The 12188-nt window shown below is 39.9% G+C and overlaps 1 protein-coding gene across 1 annotated transcript in view; it reads left to right on the top strand.

Annotated features, from left to right (window-relative positions):
* The first annotated feature begins 6754 nt into the window (after positions 1-6754).
* The window catches only part of LOC109035266 (protein O-mannosyl-transferase TMTC4), a 220756-nt gene continuing 215322 nt past the window's right edge, over positions 6755-12188 (top strand). The window contains exon 1 of the mRNA XM_019048839.2: positions 6755-6825. The gene's annotated coding sequence lies outside the window, so the exon portion shown is untranslated. The remainder of the gene's footprint in view (positions 6826-12188) is intronic.

The following is a 12188-nucleotide window of genomic DNA, read 5'->3' on the forward strand; positions in this document are numbered from 1 at the left end:
TTTTTTCTTGTCGATGTTTTTAAGAGTCTAAACTCTAGTTCCGGTGTGTGTTTATTTCCCTGTGAGTGTTGGATCTGCGAACGCTGATTGGTCGTCAGAACGTCAAAAATTGACGTCGCGACGTTGAGCCGAGTAAACTCCGCAGTGCGGGCCGCTACGTGAAGTCGACTCGCAACCCGCGAGTCGCTCGGATTGGGAATCGCCGCGTTCTCAAACGAACCGAGAATGCATTTTAGAGAAAAAGAATAAATAGGTGGAGGAAGAAAAAATGAAATAGGAATGCGCCGCGTTCGTTTTATAGTTTCATTTCGATAACGATCGCGTGCGGAAAGGCACTATTCGGGAAAACCCTTGGCTGGCTCCGTCTTCGCGTTTGAACGGCCCGCCAACGCTCCCGAAGCACACAAACATCCGTGGCAGTGGCTCCATCAATGTTGCCGAACCGATTTCGTCATGACAAGAAAGTGTTTCGATCAATGGAATGGGGAATGGAATATTTCGGGGTTGAACACAGTTTAAAATGTCTAAGTTTGGTGTTACTCTATGTTACTTGGTGTTACTGTTCTGTGCCACACTAAAAAAATAGTATCACAATCTCAAGTAAATCACACAATCTCAAGTAGATCACGCCATCTCCTAGCTGATTTTGGCGCCAGCCATAAGAGAAGTTGCACTATCTAGAAGTGTAAAGGCACCAGCCAGCGTATAGTCAATCCAACCACACTTATGCTGACTGTAAGGACACCAGCTAGAGGTATGGTTGATCCAACCACTCTTTTTCAGCTGACTCAACCATATGTCTGGCTTGAGCACCAATTCTAATATCTGGCGCCAAAATCAGCTAGAAATATATTTGGGATAGTGATACTTTTTTTCCAGTGAGATAAATTAATCGATCTGGTCAAGTGAGTCAGCCTGACGTAAGACTATGTTTCACATACTACCCTGAGTCAGACTGATTCTTGCTGATGTCAGCCTGAATCAGTCTGACTCAGGGTAGTTTATGAAACATAGCCTGACGTCAGACCGACTCACTTTTACCAGGGACCCAAAGAACTTCGTTGCTCAACACACTTATGTGTCAAATCGACCAAAACTGTCGCTCTGAGACATTGGATCTTGAAGAAAGTGTCCTACCGAATTTATGTACTCTCCTTCCGATACTCAGAGTTCGCGACTTGCGAATGACCAGCGCATTGGATTATCACCGAAGTGATTCAGGGTACATCTTGGCGGCTGGCGACTAATTTTTAACGAGGATGGAGATTTTCAACACAAAGTTTCGATCACCTCAATCCAAAGGTTTAGGCAGTTTACACAGAAAATGCTAATTCACACACACCAAAAAAGAAGGAAATCAACGGCAGCTAGCGTTACTTCGCGATTCACCTCCCATATGAACAGAGGATTATGGTTGTTTTTTCTTGTTGTTTGGTATAGTTTCTCAAACGCAAACTTCCCTAAAAAAACGGAAAGTTCCAAAAATCATTTCGAGGGAGAGACAAAGCTAATCAAAATCCGATCCGTCAAAATCCGGCGGTCGATTTGACGTGGTGAGGCGATGCGTGAAAGTAGCAGATGCGGCTACGGATCGCCTTCATCTGACAGAATAGGCAAAACGGCTACTCGAGAGTTCGAATAGTTGTATCACTATTATAGCGCTGCGGGGACGTGTGTTGAGATAGAATGAATGGAGTCTATGACGAGAGATTGATATGGCTCAACCGATTCACCTCTTTCGATCTCTTACGATGCCACGTTACTGTTCAGTAGTGCCTTCCCTAACGTAAGGGGTATCTTGATATCCCTTTGAACCCTACGGTCCGTAAAACTCTATGCTTTTCGAGGCTCACGTGGAAATAAAGACGTGGCTTTACGTTAGAGGGGCGACGATTTAACGAAAGGAAGTTCGTCGATTCGCAAATTCTCCGCTCTTGCAGGAACTTGATCCATGGCAACACAGCAATCAGCGTCGGGCCTACTTCTGTCAATTCCCTTTGCGCCTCCACCCGTTGTTGCCAAATCCACGAAAGTAAACCAAAACGCCACGCCCGACAGTGCTGTAAAATTTGCCCGACTTGCCAACATGGGTTCTGTCAAAGCGATGCCCATGCCATCTCTCATCGTTTCGTTCCGAATCGTCATTCTCGTGTTGTTCTTCGAGTTTTTTCCCAATCCTATTTACAAGCCCCCTTCTTCTCCCCTTTCTCTCTCCCCCTGCCCCTATCGCGGCAAGGGGGAGGGGTAGAAGGTTGATTCCTTCCTGTGCTCTCAGGGCCTTTAAAATTGGAATTGAGTTGCGCCTGGTGTCCCTTGAATTAAACCAAGAAATCACGAAACAAAAGTGGAAAACAACGGTGGAGTAAGTAGGAGATGAGGATTTTTCAGTTGTTCAATCAGTGCCTCGAGCGTCTCGAACCGATTAAACACGGAATTGAACGTTTATTGCCCGCTGAACTGGAAGGAGAAAAAAAACTGTTGGGAGTCCTCATTCCAGATGCAGACCTTTCTGGTAACATCTAGTAGGAAGTAGTACTGCTGCGCTAAGGAAGAACCTTTCATAAATCTTTGAAAGTTGCCACCTTTTCTTCGAGAAAACATGATTTTTTGGGAAAATCTTCCAGTATTTTACTTCAAAATTGTTAGAGAATTTTATTTTCAATTGAATCTGAAGTGTCTGAAAATTGTTCTCTATACCGATGTGTGTTTTAATGGATGACCTAGAAATATCAGTTCCTTATGGCAAAACGTAATCCATTTGTATGTAAGTACTTTTAGAGTTATTTAAAGTTTTACCTCCACTCCTGCGAAGCAAATTGGATTGCATTTCGCAGTTCGAACCTACAATCACTACAATGGAAATCGGATACAACGACGTTCTAGGGACCGGCTAAATTTGGTCGTTTTATCCGATTGTCGCTATAACCCAAGTACACTGCTGTTGCCCAAGTACACTGAATAAATGGGATTTCAGCCACGGGACTGACCAGATCGCAGGTCGTTATAACCGATCTATCGTTATAAGCGATGTCTTATTATTCGATTTCCACTGTAGCTTAGTTTAGAAACAGCGTATGGACCTTTAGTTTCCCCACGCACATGAATGTTTTTACGGATGAACCAGAAATTGTACTTCCTATATAAGCACAAAATGAAGTCCAATTTCCCTTCCTCACTACAACGCTTGCCTTTCTCTAAGATTTGCCTAATATGACGCTCTTATTTCATTAGTTTGCGGTAATATCGCGTCGTCAGCAAATGTATTCACAACATTCCAGGTGAAGAAAGGAGGGGAAGGGTGTGTGTGTTTTACGAGCACAAATTTCAATAATCCACGACCCCTCGTCATTTAACCCGGTAAGAAACCCTGATTCGACATGCGAGACCCCCTTCGACGTCTCCACATTCATCAACCCCGAAATTTGCAACCCCCGAAGATCCTCATCCCACACTGCCGCGCTAAGAAAAAAACACCTTATGAACATTCGAATGCTGCCAAATTCACCTGGTTTAAAACTTGTATTCCCCAGAAAAAATATGTCCTATTTTCCTTGAAATTTTCAGATAGTTTAGGTATAATTGGGAAGAAAATTTTCCGAAAATTTGAAGAAAAATATACAAAATTTTTCGAGTTAATTCATGTATTATTGAAGGAAATATAGCAACGCCTGAAGGCTTATAAGGCGTTTTTCCTCAGCGTGGGGGCATACGCGGGCGGCGCACAGTGGATCGAGTCAATGGGAGAGGTTCGAACATGAAACTTTTAGCCAAAACTGCAAATGTTGATGTCTATTTCGTCACATTTTCAATTATAAGGGGTGCTTCTAAAAGAAAATTTCACGAAAAAACCAATGGAATTACTTTTGGAACCTCCAAGTTTATTACGAACGGAGTTATAAGAATTTAAAGTTTCCAAATTTTGTCCGACTCCTTCTATCGACTCGATCCACCGTGCGGCGAAGAAACGGCGCGATGATTAAGTGCGCTCGCCGGTACGCGTCGCCGGCTCCCATTGTCGCTCCTCTGACGTAACAACATATCTCGATTTCCACGTGAGCCCCGTTCTCCGTAAAACATTATGTGTGCTAGGGTTCAAATACAAATGGAGGTACGTTTTTATGTAAAAGGAGCGACGCATTGTCCCGCGGATCCGGGGGCGAATCAATCATCCCTCGTCAAAGATCCGAAAGTTGCCCCGAATTTCGATCTGCGCGAGTGATTAAGGCGGGTCATTAATTACTCCGGATATTAATATGGCGCGCCCTCGTAATGAAGCTTATCTCGAGTGCGTCGCGAACCCGCAGCATGAATGTCGAACTAATTTCGAAAGAATACCGAGGACGTGAGAGTGTGAGGAAGGGGTTGCGGAGTTCGTATGAGCTCGCGGTGCCGTGGTTGAAAAGGGGTTGCGCGTGGCTCCTTGCAGCAAAACCTGGAACCTTCAAATCATGTACAGGGCTTCTACAAGTCCGGAATTTCTGGAAAGTCCGGAAATAGAACTGATTCCTCAAGGTCGGTCCGGAAGGACTGAAAAAGTAAGGAAATTCCGTAGGAAGATCCGGTATTTTTTTCGTTTTTCGTTATTTGTATCGCAATTTGAGCGAGAAATTCAAATTCTTGAAAATTTTATGAATTCGTCAATTTTAGGTACTGAAAAAGTACTGAATTTTTCTATGGAAGAGGTACTGAATTTTTTGGGAATGTAATGAAGAAGCACAATGAAAGTGCTGATTTTTGGCCAGTCTGTTTTAGTAGACACCCTGATATAGCAGTGCTCCTATTCCATGACCGTCAAAAATTCCGGAATTTAGAACTTTGAACGAAAACTCAGAAAAAATATTCTTTTCCTCATACTCTACAGTTTTGTATCGTCTTAATTTTGCACAGTTTCTATCGCAGCACGATTTGGTGGCACTCCATACTCAAGTATTAGTTACCAATTTTTTTTAGGAAAACTCGAATTATTCGCATTTTCTATGTGCTGCTTACTGTATTGATGTCATCATTTTCCAGTCAAATAGCCGTGTCTACGTTCCAACTTTGCTGATGTCCAGCTCGCGGTTTGCACTGCTCGGAAGTGGTGTCCGCACGCGCAATGCTTGAAGTATCCTGCAGTCTTGTAAGGCGCTACTATGTTTTCCGCGCGATGCATGAAGTATCCTATAGTCTTGTAAGGCGCTACTAGGCGTTTTGCGCTGCGCAGGCCGCACTGTCTTCGACGCTGTGACACAATTCTTCAAACTTGTAGCGTCAGCGATTACCAACTTTGGATTTTGAAGTTTTTTTATTATTTGCTTGGATTATTGTCGTTTTAAAGTGATACAGAATTTAAAAAAAAAAAAAAAACAACGGATTTTCGTGGTTTTGTTAAGTTATCTTGAAAAAAATTACTATTTCTCGTGAAGTCTGCAACTTTCGAATGCAGTTAAGTTCCTTCGTTTAGAAAGCCACAAACCTATCATAGATGCGAGATGGGAAACTTCAAAGTTTATTACATAAATTTGGACGACTTCGAGAAAGTTAGAAGGACTAGCAGGACTAGCCTCAGTTTGATGGAATTCTGATTGAATTTTGAATTCAGTGCTGTCAACACACAGTTGCGAAGTAAGCAGTGATACCAAAGGCAACTTACATACTACAGTTGCTTTCTACATTTACAGCGCAAAATTTGGTGAGAGAGCTCTCTCGCTGAATAATAGTGTCGAGGAGGCTGGGAATACAGGATCCACCTCTCGCACGAATAATTTGAGAAGAGGGAACTACCCTCGAGATTTGATCTCATTAGTAATGGATGCACTGGTCTAAAAACATGTTTCGAAATAATTTCTAATGATCGTAAAACCATCCGACCCGCAACATGTTACAACATGTTCATCCAGTGGGTTAGGTGCGCTGGTCAGAGAGTCGTGTTTTGATGCTTGGTTCTTGTGGATTAGTTAAAAACAATAATATCTGTCCAAACCGCAATTTTCTGCGTTCAATTTTAACCGAGATATCGCTCTTTAAAAAGTCGGGTTTTTGACGTCATTCATCGCGATGGTGACACCCTTGGTTCCTTCCACCTTGCTTTCATTATAGTTTCACGATGAGTAACTAGTGCTAATTTGTGTCTCCCTGACCGATAAAACCGAGGTGGAAGGAACCAAGGATGTCACTATCGCGGTGGATGACGACAAAAATCCAACTTTTCGAAGAGAGATATCTTGGTAAATATTGAACGTAGAAAGCTGCGGTTTGAACAGATGCTATTGTTTTTAGCTAATCTACGAGAATGAGGCATCAAAACACGATTCTGTGACCAGCGTAACCGACCCATTTTATTTTATTTTTTATTTTATTTTCCAATTAAGTACATACAAAAGCTAAGTTTTAGCTTATAGTACGTGTTAAATGTGGTTTGTACCTCAAAAAACTTAATTTCAACACATGCCAAACAAATTTAAATAACAATTTGTTACTTTTCAATTGCTGAGTATTTAACAGCTATATTCAGAAATTCCTCAGAAACAATCTGACATCTCTATTTTTAGCTATCACCTAGAAACTCATTTATGTGGTAGAACGCTTCTTCCCGGCAGAATTTTTTAAGAAGTTTAAGGAATACATTTGGATGGTCATTTTTAAAGGATAGTTTTAGTGAAAGCGGGAGGGAATTTTACCTTGTGATATAATTTGGTAAGCACCATAGAGGCATTGTAAAGAACAATATTCATGAATAAACGTCTACAGTTTCTTCTTACTTTTTTTTCAGGTCAGTGGAATCGTGGGTCGTGCCGATGTGTTGGCGTGCGCGTTGTTCTTTCTGTCTCTTCTGGTTTACCATGAGTAAGTATCTCGATTTAATTTACGCAATGAGTTAAACACCATACTAAATGTTATTTTCAGCCACTGTAAGATGGAGTCTGTACCGAATTCTACTGGGTCCGTACAATTTGTGTACATCTACCGCAAATGTCATTTAAGCATAATGCCTAAGTTTTTATTTTTGTGCTGCACGGATGTTCAAACGGAATATACGGCAAATTCAAAAAGCTAATGAAATAAGTAAGCGCGTAAAAATCCTCCATAGATAAGTGAGCAAAAATTGCAAGAAAAAAAAAATATTTTTAGTAATACGAATTATATTTAAATGGGAATAAATATTAGCATTAAAAATGAGGATTTTAATATGTTTAGAATATTCCCTTACTTAGATGAATCTTCAGTACTTCGGAGAATGACTTGATAGCCGATCGATCATTAGATAACCTCTGGATTGCACGTACCTAAACATTTCGGAACATCTCATCACTTTATAGAACGGCAGGTAGTTGCACACCTAATTTAACCAGTAGACATTTTTTTTATAGCTTTAAAAGTCAGCCTGAGTTAATATCACAAATCGGAAGACAAAAAAAATTGCGATATTTGCTCGGTACATACTTTCAGAGTTATTTCAATGCGTTTCTCGGCCTTTGGTGTACAAATACCCGAAATGCGACAGCGTGAAGTGATGTCCAGAAATTCTGGAAGAATATCGAATTTTCCAAAAAATATCAACCGATGCATCGAATCTTGATTCGTTCTCCGAAGTGCAGCCAGCTGATTATTAAAATTGATAGACATAGCGATAGACTAAGAAGACAAAACAAATTTGGGCCAATCCTATTGGTGTAAAAGCGAGTTTTTGCAATGAACAAAGTAGGTACCTAAGTACTAGACTAAGTAGCGACAACCCACGAGAGATCTTATAGTTAGACCATGGTATTTCCCTTAGTCTACGACAACCACTCATTTCAACCGCTTCATTTTCCCCTCGTCTTCTTTGTCTATCATTTCGTCTATCAATTTCGATAATCAGCCCGTGAAGGATCAGCTGAAGAATGTAAGCTGAAAGTTTGCTGAAGGAATGAGACAAATCAAAGAAATTCTCGCAACATGGCAACACTGAACCGCGGAGAAATTCACACAAGGAGCTGCAATTGCTTCCTTGCGCTAAAATACTTTTCACGGGTGGCGTCCCGCCTCATCGTTGTACAATCGCTTCCAAAAAAAGCTAATATCCGTTATTTCAACTTTAAAGGGGTGAATTATCGGTATTATTTGACACCCGTGAAGCACACATCTTAGCGGAAGCGCTAAAGAAAGCGTGGAGCCAGAAGTGCCCTCCTTAAGTGCAGTGTGTTTAATTGTCATTTGAATGGGTTAAACTCCCGAGCTAGGATAACTCTCTGCTGCCGAAATGCTGATGCTAGCGGCGTGTTGCCATGGAAACGCGCGGCACGCGTATAAAAGCTCACGCCGAAAACAATGAAAGGTCCTTAAATTTTTTTTGTTAGTCTCTTAGTAGCCCCAGCTTTGCAGTTGGTGGAACGCAATACAACCGTAATAGAGCTTTGATGACTGCACGAAAAAAAATTAAATGCTGATTCTGCATTTAAATTGTTAAAAAAAAGCCCGTCAAGTTTCAAATGCCGATTTCACAATACAAAAATGCTATAAAAACATTTGAATTTGTTCGTTTTACAGCGGGTGTAGTTAAGTTAGCGTTTCTCCAAATGTAAATCAGCATTTGAAACTTTTCGGACATTTTTTCAACAATATAAATGTAATATCAACATATAATTTTTTTCCGTGTGAGTTCGAAAATGTGTTCCTCCATTACTACGTTTCAAAATCTCCGATCCTGTTCTGTTTTTTGAGGGATATGTGCGGAAAATATTCTTGAAATTTTCGAAAAATATTTGTATCGAGTTTACCAGAAAGGAGCCAACCCACATTTCCAAAAAATTGAGCTAAGAATGTTTTCCAGTTTCACTAACCGTAAATTTTTTTTTGCCAAAAATTGAAAGTCTTAAAAACAAAAATTTTGTTGTGAAAAGAAGGATTAAAGAGGGTTATTCAAAATCGGCGATTTTACCCTACGCTTGGATTTTGCCCGGAGTTGGATATGTTGTTCCCTATCACAAGACACGCCTTTTTCCGGCATTGGCAAGTTCACCCGAAATTTTTCCCGCGCGCTACAGCGTTGCCAAGTTGAAAACAGGCAAATTCCGTAAGTGGCATCAAAATTGAGCTATGAAGTTGCGGTTTTAACGAAAATTCTCTAAAAATTACGCACTTTTAGGATATGACCATGTTTTTAATGTCGCATTAATTTTAACATGCATTATTGCCAAATTTCCGATTTTTAAATTCGACAAATGCTACATATTCGCAAATACCCAAAAAAGCTATCTTCAAATTTGAATAAAAAGTTGTCTAATCGATAGTTCGTTCGATTCCGCATCCATCGATATATTATAGCTCGCTGGGAAACTTTTGGTTCGCGAGATATCATCATTTTTGTGAACAGCTTTATGGAGCGACGACGCTTTTTGAGTCCGGGCGGATAGAAATTTTAGCCTCCAAAAACACCGGGTAGCATTAATTCCATGGTTTCCTATGTAATTTTTGGCGCTGAATCCGAATTTGACCATTTCATAAAAAAATTGTCACCAAGATGTTGCCAAATTTGGCAAAAATTGCTTAAAATCGGCCTTTTTGGCGGATTGTAGCCTGTGACTTGCCAGGAGTTGATCAGACGACAAAATTGGTTATTTCCACAGTTAAAACTCGTTAAACTATCTACAAGCTGAGTCAAATTCTTTCTGCTCACGGTAAAATTAAACGCGCGACAAGCAGCAAACTGAAAAAAAGACACCAAAATTGGCGCTTTTTGCGGTTTTTGTCGTAAGTTTCTTGTTTTCCGATTAAGAGAATGTTTCTTAGGAAAATCCTAATTACGCCGAGTGTAACGACAAACTATTGTATTGTTACATATATAGATAAAGAGCCGCTTTAACAGCGGTCTCTCGGGCCCCGCGACGCCTAACCGCCATTGTCCCTTGTCCACCCACAGGTCCTCAGTAATTTAGAGCGCCCTTGTTCCTTTTTAAGCCCCTTATTGTCCTTTCCTGGGCGTCTTCTTCAGTTTGGTGTCGTTACTTTTTTCTATTAAACTCCATTATCTCAGAATTATAAAATAAAATTGTATTCTAAATATAGGGTAATGAATAATAACGGTCAAATACCGCCAAAATTCAACGATTTGTACGTAATTTTGGCAATATTGCAATGCGTCTTGTCTTGTTTTAATGAAGTCTGTCTGAGGAGTACATTTTATTCATTAATTTTTAACAGAAAATTTTCCATTATTGTTTCAAAATGTGGTTTATTGACACGATTCGATAAAACTCACTATTTTATGAATTTTTCCTCTCTGAACTAAATACCCTAGTTATTAGTATATATCTAAGTTGAAAATTAAATTATTCTACAGAAGTGTATTATTTTGCAAGAGAGATACATTTATAAAATTTAAAAATAAGAGGTGAACAAAGAATATAGGACAATAATATCGAAAAAACCAGCGAAAATTAAAGTATTTTGTTTAAGCTTGGCAACATTGGAATATGTTCGATCTTATTTTATTGTTCAATTTTATTAAATTCTGCTCATGTTGTTCATTAGTATAGTCAAGAAACATTCTCTTAATCGGAAAACAAGAAACTTACGACAAAAACCGCAAAAAGCGCCAATTTTGGTGTCTTTTTTTCAGTTTGCTGCTTGTCGCGCGTTTAATTTTACCGTGAGCAGAAAGAATTTGACTCAGCTTGTAGATAGTTTAACGAGTTTTAACTGTGGAAATAACCAATTTTGTCGTCTGATCAACTCCTGGCAAGTCACAGGCTACAATCCGCCAAAAAGGCCGATTTTAAGCAATTTTTGCCAAATTTGGCAACATCTTGGTGACAATTTTTTTATGAAATGGTCAAATTCGGATTCAGCGCCAAAAATTACATAGGAAACCATGGAATTAATGCTACCCGGTGTTTTTGGAGGCTAAAATTTCTATCCGCCCGGACTCAAAAAGCGTCGTCGCTCCATAAAGCTGTTCACAAAAATGATGATATCTCGCGAACCAAAAGTTTCCCAGCGAGCTATAATATATCGATGGATGCGGAATCGAACGAACTATCGATTAGACAACTTTTTATTCAAATTTGAAGATAGCTTTTTTGGGTATTTGCGAATATGTAGCATTTGTCGAATTTAAAAATCGGAAATTTGGCAATAATGCATGTTAAAATTAATGCGACATTAAAAACATGGTCATATCCTAAAAGTGCGTAATTTTTAGAGAATTTTCGTTAAAACCGCAACTTCATAGCTCAATTTTGATGCCACTTACGGAATTTGCCTGTTTTCAACTTGGCAACGCTGTAGCGCGCGGGAAAAATTTCGGGTGAACTTGCCAATGCCGGAAAAAGGCGTGTCTTGTGATAGGGAACAACATATCCAACTCCGGGCAAAATCCAAGCGTAGGGTAAAATCGCCGATTTTGAATAACCCTCTTTATTTTTTACATTGAGCCTTATGCAGGAATAAAACTTTGAAACTCTTTTTCTCAGTTATTTCAACTTAATGTGGGTTGGCTCCTTTCTGATGAACTCGGTCCATTTTTGAATGAGCGTAGGAAACTCCCGGAACATTTCAAGGACAATCGATTGGTGATTTCCATTTCTTAACATGAATTGTAAGCGGAGATTCGAAAAATTGCAATAAAAGATACGCAGTTTTTAACTTTTTTTTTTTTTTTTTTTTTTTTTTTTTTTAAATTATGAATTAAGATTGCTTGATTGTTCAGCCATCTACGTCCAAGACGATTTTAGCGGCTCTGGTGCTTGCACTAGAGCTGCTATTCCGGACGGTCCCAGCTGGGGAGTATCATTGGACCATGTTACATTGGAGAGACCGCGCGTTGGTTGATGGGAATCGGCGCCATTTTCTGCTGTTTAGGGGGGACTGATTTTATTTTAATTGATATCTTTTTCCTGTGAGCGAATGCTATGTTGTGTAGTGTATTTTTGGAATCATGGTGATACTGTCAATAATTCAAAACGGGTCTGTGCTTTAATCTCGCACTGGAAAAAATGTACTTTACGTTTAAAATTTGAAAATTCAAACCTATAAGTTTTCGCGCTTTTTTCGAAGAATGCCGTGGTTGGAGCTTCCTAGTCATACTACTCGACATCAGCTGATAGCAAACAAAGGTTACCAAGGAAACCGTAAACGCGTAACAACTACCGTCGCCAGAGCCGCTTTCCGACGCGAATGCGTTGGAGCTTCCTGCTTGTTTTTTGGTACTGTCATCGAATGATACGTAG

Source organism: Bemisia tabaci, chromosome 7, assembly GCF_918797505.1.
Source record: "Bemisia tabaci chromosome 7, PGI_BMITA_v3".
NCBI lineage: Eukaryota > Metazoa > Arthropoda > Insecta > Hemiptera > Aleyrodidae > Bemisia > Bemisia tabaci.